Genomic DNA, 11,267 nt, shown 5'->3' on the forward strand with positions numbered 1-11,267 from the left:
GAAATGAACCCATACAACTACAGTCACCTGATCTTTGACAAAGCAGCTAAAACTGTCCAGTTGAAAAAGGACAGCATATTCAACAAATGGTGCTGATTCAACTGGAAGACAGTATGTAGGAGAATGCAAATTGAAACATTCTTATCTCCTTGTACAAAGCTAAAGTCCAAGTGGATCAAGGACCTCCACATAAAACCAGATACACTGAAACTAATAGAAGAGAAAGTGGGGAAGAGCCACAAATACTTGGGCACAGGGGAAAAGTTCCTGAACAGAACACCAATGGCATATGCTCTAAGATCAAGATTTGACAAATGGGACTTCATGCAGTTCAAAGTTTCTGTAAGGCAAAGGACAATGTCAATAGGACAAAACGGCAACCAACAGATTGGGAAAAGATCATTACAAACCCTACATCTGATACAGGGCTAATATCCAATATGTACAAATAACTCAAGAAGTTAGACTCCAGAAAATCAAATAACCCTATTAAAAAATGGGGTATAGAGCTAAATAAAGAATTCTCAAATGAGGAAACTCGAATGACTGAGAAGCACCTAAAAAACTGTTCAACGTCCTTAGTCATCAGGGAAATGCAATTCAAAACAACTCTGAGATTCCACCTCACACCAGTCAGAATGGCTAAGATCAAAAACTCAGGTGATAGTAGATGCTAGCGAGGATGTGGAGAAAGAGGAACACTCCTCCAATGTTGATGGGATTGCTAGATGGTGCAACCACTTTGGAAATCAGTCTGGCAGTTTCTCAGAAAGTTGGACATAGCATTACTTGAGGACCCACCTATACCACTCCTGGGCATATGACCAGAAGATTCTCCAACATATAACAAAGACATATGCTCCACTATATTCATAGCAGCCTCATGTATAATAGCCAGAAGCTGGAAAGATCACAAATGTTTTTCAACAGAGGAATACATACAAAAAAATGTGGTACATTTACACAATGAAGTATTACTCAGCTATTAAGAAACAATGAATTCGAGAAACTCTTAGGTAAATGGATGGAACTAGAAAATATCATCCTGAGTGATGTAACCCAATCACAGAAGAACACACATGGTATTCACTCACTGATTATTGAATATTAGCCCAGAAGCTTGAAATACCCAAGATTCAAATAACAGATCACATGAAGTTCATGAATAAGGAAGACCAAGTGTGGGTGTTTCGGTCCTTCTTAGGAGGAGTAACAATATACTCAAGGGAGCAAATATGGAGACAAAGTGTGGGACAGAATCTGAAGGAGGGGCCGTCTGGGGACTCTTCCACCTGGCTATTCATCTCATGTGCAGTCACCAAAGTTAGACGCTGATGTAGATGTCAAGAACTGCATGCTGACAAGAGCCTGATATAGCTGTGTCCTTAGAAGTCAACCAGAGTCTGACATATTCAGAGGTGGATGCTCACAGCTAACCATTGAACTCATCAAGGGGTTCCCATTGGAGGAGTTGGAGAGAAGATTGAAGGAGCTGAAAGGATTTGTGGCTCCATGAGGAGAGCAACAATACCAACCAACCAATGCTCCCAGGGTCTAAACCACCATCCTGAGAACACATAGGGAGGGCCCCAGATGTATATGTGAAAGAAGAGGGCCCTATCAGGCATAGTTAGGAGAGGAGATCCTTGGTCCCATGAAGGCTGAATGCTGAGTGTGGGGGAATTAGAGGGTGGAGAGGTGGGAAAGGGTGAGTGGGTGGGTGGGTGGGTGGGGGCACATCCTCATAGAAGCAGGAGGATGAGGGTTAGGATGGGAGTTCCGGGGATTGGAGGCAGGGAATGGGGTAAGGGGATAACATCTGAAATATAAATAAAATATTCAATTAAAAAAATGTCATACTAGAAGTGACACAGTGTCCAACAGAGACAGAAATTCCTGTCTAAAACCTCACATCATATCAAGACACTGGGTTACAGAGCAGTGTTTCCAATTCCGGTATTAAAGACCTGCTTCACACTTTGAGAGCTCTTAAGTTATATTAAACTGCAGACAAAATGTTGACTAAAAGAATTGTGTCTTTGCCCTAAAGACTAGACAGTGCTTGTCTACATCAAATAAATGATCACTGAAATCATGCAGACTGAAATCAGCTTTTAAACTTTTAAAAGTAACTGAATGGACTCAGCTGGAAAGGTTTTTCTCGTACATCAAAATGCTAATTACAGCTGATACTGTGATGTTTACAATCAGAACTTCTTCAGTTTCTATAGTCTTAAGTGTCATAATTAATGACCAGGTGTCTTAACAAACCCAACTGGGCACATACACAATGCTTTGGTGAATTCCTCTGGGCATCTATCCAAGTTCATTGTTTTACATGTAACTCCTGTCAGAAGGCCATTTGTTTAATACTTAGTGTAGGTCATTGTCAACAAAACTGTGGTCAATAGCTCATCTCTAGCATCATTGAATCATTCTCTGGTAACTGCATGGCCATGGGAATTATTGATTAATAGTAATAATCAATTATTATTGATTATTGCAGTTTCCTAGGGATGACAGTCTCACTATTAAATGGTTGTACTAGGGACAACTCTTGCCAGTAATGTCAGAAGAGCAGAGAGCAGCAGAAAAGTCCCCTACACCACATCTGTTCTGTGCCATTTACTTGGAGCTTGAGAACACTGCCCAGTCCCAGACCCAATAATAAAGAAACCCAAGGGAATCCCCACCTCTTTGAATGTTTCCTGTTCATGTCAGCATTTCCCAGGCAGCTTCCAGACCAGACTTCTGTTTAGAAAGGTTTCTACAACTCCCTACAGGCCTGAAACCTGTTTCTCATGACATCTTGCAGGCCCTAAAACATCACTCTCCTTGGTTTTTCCAAGTTCTTTAGCACACCGCTACACACAATCATACACACACACATACACACACAGACACAAGCACACACACACACGCACACGCACACACACATGTATACTCAGGAGTTAAAGTCTCACTTGGGGTCCTATCCCACTAAGATAGGTAGATCTAAGCTGTGAGGGAATCCTCTTCTGAAGGAAAACATTATTGAAGGTCTAGATATCCAATGTTGCGCTCTTGTCATGACCAAATCCATGTGCTCAATATAGCAAGAAGATCTGAAAAGCCTGAGGAACTGGGAGACCACTCTACACCAGCACCTGTTCCCACTGAGTCTCTTATATCTCTCTGGTGAGAGTTTCAAAGCCTTTATCAACCATCTGTTGTAACAGCAGTGACAGCCAGGGTATTCCTCTGATGCTAGTCTATCTTCTATCTCAGGAAAGGGGATTCTAAGCTGGATTCTAAGCAGGGACCTGGGCATATATCCAAGTTCAAAAGGTACATATGACCCAATCATTCACCAGTCTCAACATTACATCAGCCAATCCCTATTCTAATAGCTATCAACCTATTAGTAATATATGGCAATAATAATAATAACAATAATAATAATAATAATCATAGGCAGCCTTTGTGCAAGGGGGGCTAAGAATGCTGTGCTCTGGAGATGCAGTGGGAAGAATGGCAAGTGCTCACTAACCTGCTGTTGGGGTGATCCAGACTACACTCACAGAGTCTTGGGCTCTGGGCTCAGAGCTCCTTGTGATGAAGCTTAGGTGAAAAGAGATTACAAAGAAAGTGTGAAAATAGAGGAGGGCTTTACTGGGAAGGAAAGAAGGATCAATATAGAAAAACAGGGAAGGAGGAGGTAAAATAATACTAAGTGTTGTCACTTAAGCTGACAATGCTCACCCCAAAAGCCATATACTCTCTAACAAAAACACCAGTACCAGGCATGGGAATCCTCCTTTTGAGTTGTTAGTCAGAGGAGTCCAAGTAACTTATAAAACAAATGTAGGTTATTTTTGTTGCCCTTAGTTGTCTCCTAGATCTTGAAAGTAATCCCCTGTTGCTGAAGACACCATACACTTTGGACACAGGACTCAAATAATCTAAGCTGATTCTAACCTGAGAGTTTCCTGCCTAAAGACTAGCTGTAGTGGCAATGGAAGGTACTCTGCAAGTTGCCAATGGAGGGAAACAACCAACAGTCCTAACTGTGACACCTACAAACCACAATGACCATCATAACAAGGTATCCCTTAAGATGCACTAGTGGCACTTATATCCTGGCAGTAATCAACATCTGTCTAATTAGATTTAAAGCCTGTGCAACAGGAAGAAAGGCATGCTTGATACTGCTCAACTGGAGGAGGAGAGGCATGCTTGGGACTAGAGTTCTAACCAATTCCTGGAGCTAGTGAGATCATTGATTTTAGAGAACCTACTGCCATCACTTTACTAAACCAGGTTGATTCCTTACCACATTCTAAATGCTTATCCTTATACCCAGAAATAAAGGTAGCTCTCCTCCGTCATCAAAGATGCTTTTTTTTTAAGAGACAGAAATCATTACCAAAAAACAAAAAAACAAACAAAAAAAACAAAAAACAAAAAAAAACCCACAAGTGTTCAAAATGCAGAGAACAAAGGATCATGGGATGTCTGGCTCCAATGGATATACCTACAACACAATACCTAAACCCAAGGCTCAGGGAACATCTCAGAAGAGAGGGAAGAAAGATTGTACAAGCCACAGAGTCAGGAAATGTGCTGTGTGACTGAGACTCCTAGAAATGACACAGAGGCTTCACTCATGGTATCTCAATAATTTAGCTGCCCAAACAAGAGCTGAACAAGTAATAGTTACCAATAGACATGCTAACACGGGAGGGGGAATCTCAGGGGCTCCCACTCTAAAGGAAGAGCTATAGGCACCTAAGGAATGCTGAAAGCAGAAGAAATAGTCTTCATCAGAGCTGAGCCCCTGATTGGTTGTTCAATACCAAGTGATCAGCCCTGAAATCATATACAGATAAGCAACAGTAAACCAACTCAATGGATATATATATATGTTTTTCAAGATGAGGTTTCTCTGTGTAAGCCTGGCTTTCCTGGAACTCACTCTGTAGACCAGGCTGGCCTTGAACTCAGAAATCCACCTGCCTCTGCCTCCCAAGGACTGGGATTAAAGATACGTGTGTAACAAGAATAGATTTTTTTCTTTTTTAAAGAAATACTGGAGCTACAGAGATGGTTCCATTGTTAAGAGTGCTTACTGCTCCTCCAAAGAACCTGAGTTTGGTTCCCAGCACACACCTCAGGCAATTCACAGCTGCCTGTAACTGCAGCTTCAGGGATCCTATGCTGTATCCCATCCCCCAACACACATGACACACATACAAATAAATAAAAATAAATATTTAACAAAAAAAGAAAACAGGTTATGAATGTGAAAGGAAGCAAGGGAATATTTAAGAAGGGTTGAGAGAGGAAGGGGAAAGGGGTAAGTAATGTAATTATATCTTAATTATAAAAAATAAAGTTACTACAAAGGTAAAATTATTCAAGTCTAGTATAAATATCAGAACTGTCACTATAGCACCTGTATTCTATATATTCTGGCACAATTTGGCATGGCCATAGAAAATGGCTACTAGAAAAATGACTGGAGTTCATAGAGCCTTGCTGATGCTCCTAGCCAAAGGATCAAATTATGAAGGGCCCCAGAGGACAAGAAGGAGAAAGATAGTAAAGCCCCACCCCTCTGTAAGTAATTATGTATGCCAGTAGGTCTTAAATGTGAAGTATTTCACCCTTGAATAAAGTTATTCCTGAAAGAAAACAGTGGTTGTAAAAATAGGTATGACCTCCATAAATTCATGTATTTCAAGGCTTGGCCTATAGGGAGTGGCACTATTAAGAGGTGTGCGTAGTTGGAGTAGATGTGGCCTTGTTGAAAGAAGAGTATCATTGTAGAAGTGGACTTTGTGGTCTCATACATAAGTTTGAGCTACACCCAGTGTGGAAAATAATCTCCTCCTAGCTGACTTTGTGTCAAGATGTTCAATTCTCTGCTCCTCGAGCTCCACATCTGCCTGCACATTGCCATGCTTCCCTCCATGATGACAATGGACTGGGCCTCTGAAACTGTAAGCCAGGCCCAACTAAATGTTTGCCTTTCCAACCAATAACTGGCCCAACTTGAGAACTGTCCCATGGGTAAACATCAATCCCTGACAATATTAATAGTACTCTGTTATTCTTGAAGACAAGAAACTAACATGACTGTCTTCTTTGAGGCCCCACCAAGCAGCTGATTCATACAGATATAGACACCAACAGCCAAAGAGTGAATGGAGCTTGGGGACTTTTGTGGAAGAATTACAGGTACTGAAGGGGATAGGAACTCCACAAGAAGACAAACAGAATCAACTAACGTGGACTTTTAAGGGCTCTCAGACACTGAACCACCAACCAAAGAACGTACACAAGCTGGACCTAGGCCTCCCCACTCATATGTAGCAGATGTGCAGCTTGGTCTGCATGTAGGTCCTTAATAACTGAAGCAGATGTTATCATAAAAGCTGTTGCTTGCACAAGGGCTATGTTCTTCTAGCTGGGCTGCCTTGTCTGGCCTCAATGGTAGAGGAAGCACACAGACTCGCAGAGACTTGGAGTGCCAGGATGGGGAAATACCCAGGGAGTATCCACCCACTAAGAGGAGAAATGGAGGGAGGACATAGGAAGGATTGTGGGAAGGGGTGACTGGGAGAAGGGCAGTGAGCAAGATGCAAAGTGGATAAGTAAATATAAAATTAAAAAAACATTTACTTTCATAAGAGTTTCCTTGATCATATTGTCCCTTCACAGCAATGAAACCCTAAGATTTAAAAAAAAATCACTTTTTAAAAAATTAAGGATGTAGACTTTTACACAGATGTAAATCCCAGACAATAGCATGACCATCCTAGACCTCAACAAGAACTCTACAAAACAAGGACTGCCTTGTCCAAACTCCTCTACTAGAAAATTTTCCTTCTCACACTCATTTTTCTTCAAAATCTGTTTGTGTGGACACCCAGTGCCCTCCGACATGGTCTGGGAGGATATTGCACATGAGACCAAGTAGTCTCACATCCTGCCTCTGAGCTGCTTATCATCCGCACATCTCCAGTTAGCAATAGAATTTGAACGGCCTGTTATCTTCAGGAATCTATTGCTGTGACTCTGCACTTTTGAACTATCAATTTTGGAATCTAAAAAAGAAGAGAAAGAGAAGAAATACAACTGCCCCCAGTAAAAGCCAGGGGGAGCTGGCTTAAATAGGGAGGGGGAAAGAGGAGGAACTGGGTGGGAATAACTTAATTAACTACACCCCCTGGCCTTAGGTGACTCATGAATATGGAAATCTCTGTTAGTCCTGTCCTCTACCTGGATGGTGACTCAAACCTCTCTGGGAGGAGTTATTCTGAGCCAATTGTGTCTACAAGGTGCAGGTTAATGGAGATATAGGCCGCATGTGGGAGGGGCCTGGAATCTGGGAGTTAAGTGCTGTCCCTGACAGGCCATGTCCCTCTTGGGTATCCAGCTATCTCAAATCCAGTGCTCTACAGGGGAGACCAAACCATCCCTTTGCAGCCCCACACTGACTAGCTAGGCAATTCAAATGAAGAACGACTGAAGTTCAGATTTACATGGCATGTCTCCTAGCATGGTTAAAACAGTCTTCAGCATTACATTCAATCACCATTGCTTCAACACACCTTTAAAGGTATAAGAGCCTTTGGGACTCAGACTTCCTTCTCCAAGGATGGGTCTAGACTGAGAAGTGTACTCTTTGCTCCTCACCAAAGGAACTTTGCTCTGTAGCAGAGACCCCCTACAGAAAACCAAAATCAATCAATATGGAGAGTTGTGGAGGCCAGTTCAAGTGGATACATCTATGAAACACGCCTGTACTTAAAGTTCAAGGAACATTGCAGAAGAGGAACCAGAAAGTTTATAAGAGTCAGAGGACCAGGGAGTTTGATATGAGATCGGGTCTCCTAGTAGCAGTAGAAGCTGTACATAGTCTCACCAACATGACCATGCAAGTGCAAAGTGAACAACACTGACACCAATAGACATGTCAAACTGGACAAGCAAAAATCCAGAAGGCCTAAACTCTACACAAAGGAGTATAGGCGACTGAGGAAAGCTGAGAGCAGGAGAGGTGGCCCTCCCCAGGAAAGAAGACACCAATTGGTTGTCCAGTGCCAAATGGTCTATCCTGAAAGCATGCGTACAAGCAACATTATATGGATTCATCAGATTACATTTGAAAATATGTGTGTGCATACAAATACATATACAAATATAATAACAATTAGTTTTTTTTTAGTTTTTTTAAGGCCATGAATTTCAAGAAGAACAGGGAGAGGTATATAGGAGGGGTTGGGGGGAGAAAAGAGAAGGGAGACATATTATAATTAAGGTATAATCTCAAAAATATTAAAGGTTAAAAACAACTATGAATACATTATGACCATTTTAGCAACTAGAGGCTTAAGTGTTTCTCTTGTAGAATACTATTCTAAGCAGCAGCAATAGGATCAGTCACTATTTAAGAAGTAGTTACATCTGAACAGAAAATGAAAATAACTCAATCTAGCCTCCTATATTCCAGGCACAATCACACTTATTAGCATGTTGACTATGTGGCAACTCGAAGCAGAAACCTGGAGGCAGGAGCTGATGCAGAGGTCATAAAGGAGTACTGCTTATTGCCTTGCTCCTCAAGCTTGTTCAGCCTGCTTTCTTATAGAACCCAGGACCACCCAGCCCTGGGGCAGCACCACCCAAAATGGGCTGGGCCCTCCCACATCAATCAGTAAACAAAAATGCCCTACCACCTTCTCTACTTATTGATTTTATGAGGCATTTTCTTTCTTAAGATTCTCTCTTTCCAAATGACTCTAGCTTTTGTCAAGTTGGCATAAGACTAGTCAGCATTCCATCTGGTATTGTCACAAACACAACCAGCTGGGTCTGTTTCTGTTATGTATGTGTGTTGAGGATGAACATGCTGAAATGGATAACCACTAAGGAGGCTCATCCCTGGGAGCTTCTAATTCTTCTCTCCCCAGTCAATAGTTGCTTGTAGTTCTTGTCTGTCTGGGGATCAGACCCAGCAGAACTGCCCTCCTTCCATGTTAACACATTCATTGATGTGTTAGCTCTGGTTTTGTTTATGCAGCCACTTTTAGGAGAGATTCTTTCACAGCAGACTTCCTGGCTCTTTCAATATTTCCAACCCCTCTTCCATTATGTTCCCTGGGCCATAGATGCAGTAACTGTGGTATCAATGTATCCACTGGAGGCTGGGTTCCCCACAACTGATTGAGACTATATTTTTCTGGGCTATTAAAGTGTCTTTATCCTATTCGTTGACCTGTTCTTCTTTCTATCCCTTTGGCAGTACCCTGTTGTCTCACCTATTGTAATTTGAACATTGTAGTTTCAACTATAACTATCAAATTTTCTATTACCTCTTCTGGGATACTAATTAATTGTAAAACAAATTGACATGTAAAAAATATAAAATTCAGTTCTCACTACAATGATGTGGCAATTTGTTGCCTTTCTCATATTAAGTATAAATTTGTTTTGCTGTATATTTGTTTTATTATCTTAATATAGAAAATATGTGCAATGTTTTCTTCAAAATGTAAATATACAAGTATTATAGACCTCACATGTATTTTGCAAAACACGATGCCATGTTTCTTTTGTTTTAGAAAACTAAAATATTGTCACTTGCTCGTTCCATTCTACGATTATCCTTGGAAAAACTGCTCTTCAGAACACCTTTCTTTCCCTCGGATGCCAATAAAATGGACTCCAGTCAAACTTTACATTCATTTTTACCACAGACACTGTTTGCTGGAGTATCCTTACCACAGAAGGGTTTGAGCACATGGCACTGAGGATTCTCTTATCAAGCAGCTCCTGAAGACTGTGGATTCCCAGGCCCCAGCTCACAGCTCTCCAGGATTTCCTGTCACATGGTATCTACAGGACTCTCCTGCTAGACCAGTAACTTGCCACTCTGAGTCCATCATGTTCATGCATTCAAATTGGGCAATAGCCTACATGGGTTGGAGAAGAAAATGGAATCAAGATACCTACCCCATTCCACTAAGTCAGAGAAAGCCGTAAGTATTTCTTATGGATTCCTTATTTGTTTTTGGTTTGGGTTTTCATTTTTTGTTTATTGAGACAGGATTTCTCTTAGCTCTGGCTTTCCTGGAACTCACCCTATAGACCAGTCTGACTTCAAACTCAGAGATCCACCTGCCTCTGCCACTCAAGTCCTGGGATTAAAGGTGTGGGATACCACCTGCTGACTCCGTTTTTAGTTAATGAAAATATGCATGGCTTACAAAAGAAAACTGTAAGGCCCAACAGACACTAAGCACCTCCATGAAAATGGAAGGCCCAGAAAGGAAATGAGTGCACAGCACCTTGTTAAGTGACTACAGGAACACAGTTGATCCCTGGGCTGCATCTGCACTCTTAGCCAATGCTCCTCCAATTAAATATTTTTCATTGTGCTTCCTCAGCTTTACTATGTACCTGGAGAGGATGTCTCATATAAAACTAACTTATTTCTTCTCCTCTCACTGATTGAAACCTACTGTTAAGGAGGTAGTTAGATGGACTCTGAGGGTTTAGCCAATGATCTTTCCTTCCCAGACATTCCTTCATACAAAAGGTATTTAATCTCTGGTCCACAAGGACCACAGTGTGGGTAAGCCTTGGATATACACAGATACCACCAAAGTCTCCCACAGAAGGTCTCTCCACACATTTGAACATTTGCTCTGAGCTGAGCTGGAGACGCCCCCACCCCAATTGCAGGTCCCCTCCTTTCTTCCCTGATTCCCCGAATTTTCCAGCGCAACTGGACTCCCACGAGCTTCAGAACCAAGCTCTTTGGCCACCAGCCTGCCTTGTTTCTCATCTGGTCTGAGACCTCCATCCTAGGCTGCATTCTTCCACTCCCTGAGCACTGCATCAGTGCTTCTCAAAAGCCCATCACAAGATGACAGCATAGGGAAATTGCAACATAGTTTTCCTGAGCTTGCCTTAACAGAGCTCAAATACCCCAGTGGTAGATGGAACGCAGAACCACATATTCCTTGGAAATAAGAAGAGAGTCCTGTGCAAAGCTTTCAGCTTATCTCAGTTAAGTCTAAGAACATCAATTTTCTAACTTATTTAAAAAATAAAAATTAAAAATTAAAAAAAAAAAACTTGCTTCTCTTGTTTTCCTTCCAAAGCATCCAAAATTGTGACAACCCAACCCCTGTAGTCTGCCTTATAGCACTCAGGAGACCATGTGAGCCAACTCCCTCCTGGAAGATTCATCCTAGAGGTCCAGAACATAAGAATGA

This window comes from Grammomys surdaster, unplaced genomic scaffold, assembly GCF_004785775.1.
Source record: "Grammomys surdaster isolate TR1022 unplaced genomic scaffold, NIH_TR_1.0 125630, whole genome shotgun sequence".
NCBI classification, from domain to species: domain Eukaryota; kingdom Metazoa; phylum Chordata; class Mammalia; order Rodentia; family Muridae; genus Grammomys; species Grammomys surdaster.